The sequence below is a fragment of the Lotus japonicus genome, chromosome 3 (assembly GCF_012489685.1).
Source record: "Lotus japonicus ecotype B-129 chromosome 3, LjGifu_v1.2".
Classification (NCBI taxonomy): domain Eukaryota; kingdom Viridiplantae; phylum Streptophyta; class Magnoliopsida; order Fabales; family Fabaceae; genus Lotus; species Lotus japonicus.
The window spans coordinates 25135036-25139090 of NC_080043.1; the positions used below are offsets into that span (position 1 = coordinate 25135036).

At 37.0% G+C, this 4055-nt stretch overlaps 1 pseudogene; it reads right to left on the reverse strand.

Moving 5' to 3' along the window:
- Window positions 1-259: 259 nt before the first annotated feature.
- Window positions 260-1897, reverse strand: LOC130743821 (uncharacterized; annotated as a pseudogene).
- Between the last annotated feature and the right edge of the window lie 2158 nt (window positions 1898-4055).

Consider the following 4055-nt stretch of genomic DNA (forward strand, 5'->3'; position numbering starts at 1 on the left):
GATTAACTTTACACCATATATAGGTTTGAGATGATAATATAATTGAGGCAAAACTTGAAATATTCTATGAATCTAATATAAATATAATGGAAGCATGTTAAATATAAATATAATGACTTATGTATCGAGGATCGTAAACACTCTGCAAAGAATGAATGCCAATGCAACCATTAACCATCCAATGATAACAAATCTACAAAATATTTGAAATCAGATATAGGACACAACAAGGATCCTTATACAAGCATGCTAAGAAAATTTAAATCAATAGACCATAAGCAAACACATCTTCCATGAAGATTGCATGTTGATATCCAAGAACAGATAGGACTGCAAAAGAAATTGTCATCATAGACAAGTGTTCTAAAATTTAAATACAAATTTGTTCAATTTTTTAAAATGTTATCATCAGCACATACATAGTTCAGTTAGAGCCATGAGAAGCATCATCGATGTCACAACAAACAAAGCTTAGACACTTACAAAATGCAAACAATTTAGCATCATATATGAATGGAATGTCCAATTATGGAAATGTAGAGTTCTCCGTTTAATGATTACATATACATTTTAAATAATCTTCTAAATTTAACAACATTTTCATTTGTCTTCTCAAAAAGTGTATCTATCGCACTATTTAGATCCACATTCAACTTGTCGATATCGTGCATTACATTAGATGGGAGAAGTATTTAGATGACATTGATAGATTTTGCAAGAGAGAGATACAATATCATTATATCCACTCATACTTCAATCCGGTTCGGTTCCTAACATAGCTCTTAAGTTTGAGCATTTTCCTTTTTAATATTTTCAATGACGCAGTCTAATAGTCATTATCGATAACTTTTCATGCGTGTGACGTGCAAGAAGGAAATCAGTCCCACCAATGAATCCAACGGATACTGCCCTTTATATGATTGGTTGACAAAACATAGAGGGTATCCAAGGTCTCACATGGAATTTATCATGCCCAACAAAAAGTAGGATATATCAAGTCCTGTGTGATTTAAGAAAGAAAACATAAAATGTTATTAACCATGTTTGAATGTGTGATAAATAAAAAATTGGGCTAGCATCAACAAAAGTGCACTTGTGAAGTGCAAAAATTGACTCTCAAAATACAAGGCAATAAAATAATGTTATAAACTACCATCGAAGTTGGTATTTATTCATGGAAAAAAATGATTATCATCCACAACTTGTTTTTTATTTTAAAAAGCAGGTCATTAAATAATAAGCTTTCAGTACAATTTTTGAAAAGAAAAAATTAAGAGAGATCGCAAGGAAATAAACCATTTTTGCTAGTGAAGAAGATAGCAATATGAAAGTTCAAATTAAATAAAAGGTCTCACGCTGCAGCAAATGTGAACAATATAAGCAGCATAAGACAAATTCTTTGAGAATGATTTGATCCCTGGTCCTTGATGTTAATTCCCCATCTACGACATAAACGAATGTAAGTGCCAAGCCAAATGAGATAAACCACAAGACAACAAGAATGAACAATTCCTCTAGCGAATCCAACTGACCTCACAATAGGAAATGTAAGGCAACTTGTTGAAACTTCATTTTTGACAATGGAGTTGAAACTGAGGACAAAATCATTCATTCATCCATTTGTGAATATTGTTGATAAGAAAAGGAATCACATGATTTACGACCCAATAATGCTGATTCGCAATATCCCAACCACTTCGATAGCGTCGAAAACCTTGTAGAGTGTCATGCTTTTTTGTCATATTTGCAGCCAGAACAATAGTATCCTCGGTGGCAGTCCAAGTGTCAGATGCTCGATCGACCTAGTTGCAGGTAAAGCTTAAAATGAGCTCAGGGATAGTAAAATGTGAAACATTAGCAAGATAAACCAAAACCCTTGGAAAGACAGTGGATTCATTGTGGGGTTATGTTCCCTGCAAGAAAACTTATTTCACTTTGTCGCTGCATTGGAGGCTATCACCCACCCCAACTCCATCCCCGCCATTTAGGGATTTTCTCAAATCATCTAAAGTGGTGTTGAAAGATGAAACAACAAATTATCAACGATTGAATGCAGAGGCAGAGCCAGAGTTTTGTGTTAAGAGGACCAAAATCAAAGAGTATGTAATAAAATTTTAACTATAAGATGAAAATTTTATCTCTCTCAACCTCTCTCCTTGTGTATGTGTGCGTGCGGCGTGCGTGTGGCAACATCGTGTTTATTAATTATCATAACATTTGTTTATTAACGAGAAACCTTATGAACTAAAAGGAAAAAATCCCTTCTTATTAAGGGAAAGAATAACTGGACAACACAGATATTAATAATACAAAAGAAAGTAAGAAATGTACCCAACAACACAATCGTGCTCAAACTAAATACTTTGTTATGCTACTTCTCCTCTTCAGTGTTTGATGCTTCTCTTATACATATAGTACCCAAAAAAGTAGGATTTTTTGTTAGAGGAGAGAATTGGCGCGAGTACGGAATAGGGTAAAGGACTGAAACAATAATGTCACTCAGGCCCGGAGGGATAGCAGTGGCCCACCTTGGCCATGGTCCCTCCCCCACTTCGGAATTTTTTGTCAGTACTCGGTATATTTTGTAATGGTCCCTCTCTCACTTGGTATATTTCTAACAGACCCTCATTTCTTTTCTCTCGTATGTTTTTTGTATCACCCCGATTTTCGGGTGTCACTTTAGTAACTCAAAAATAAAATAAAGCGGAAAAGCAGGTATATTTTTTTTTTCGTTTTTTTTTAAATAAAAAGACTTGTCGAAATAAAGACTCAACCCATTCGCGATTAACAGCGACTAATATACAATAAAAGCAACAGCCCTCGCTGTAACCAAAATCATCGTCACGAGTGTCCTCAAGTGACGGAAAGTAACATCAAGTAACTAAAAGTATTGCCCAACGGCAAACAAGTGCGACCCATAGCCAGAGTCATAAGTTTTATAAATATAGTCCTCCAAGAAAGTAAGTCAGCCCAAAACGGCCTCCAAAGGACCTCCTACGTCCGACAAACTCCCTGTGATCCTCATGGAAGAGAACCACACAAAAGCTAATAGTCGGGGACCTACCCTGCCCCAAAATAAGAAATGAAAATCAGAGCTATGATAACGAAACCCGATATACTACACCCCTATCATCGACCCTCATCCGATCCTGCATGAAGTTCAGGTCCACGTCTAAGGCTCAGTAGTAGTCATTTCGCTCTGGGTCCTCCCCGAACGACGAACCATCACGAATCAGCTGTTGAACGTCTGGCAGCAGGCCGACCGCCCAAACACAAACATGAACACAAAGCCAAGGCGCGAGGGTCAATTCACAGAATATGATAGATAATACAAGCAACATATGAAGAATAAGGGGGTATATATATATATATGTTGTATATATACATATAAGTTCTGCATTGCCTACCCTAAGGTATATACATGACATGTTATCGAATCTCTAGTAACAACACAATGTTCAATATCTCAACAATTCAACAAATAACATAACAATGTTCACCAATATCAAATCATCAAAATCTCAACATGTGAAGTTAGGTGATAAGGTTAGTCAAACAATGTATCGTCCTCCCAACGCACAAGTGTCTAACTAAACAAATGTTCCCTGTCGTTTGCCCTAGGGTAAACGACGATGAAATCTCACGCTTCCATGAAGTCTCACGCTTCAATGGAGTCTTACGCTTTCACGAAGTCTCACGCTTCAGTGAAATCTCACACATTCACGAAGTCTCACGCTTCAGTGAATTTTCACGCATTCACGAAGTCTCACGCTTCAGTGAAGTTTCGCGCCTTCATGAAGTCTCCCGCTTCAATGAAGTTTCTTCTTTCACGAAGTCTCACGCTTCAGTGAATTTGCACACTTTCACGAAGTCTCACGCTTCAGTGAAGTTCCATGCTTTCACGAAGTCTCACGCCTCAGTGAAACTTCCCGGCTCATCCTTTGGATGGCTAAATAAACTGCTCAAAGAGCGAAGGAGTACCAATGTACTTGGAAACTTATAGTTCCCCGACTTATCCTCTAGATAGTCAAACAACAAACTGCTCATCGAACGAA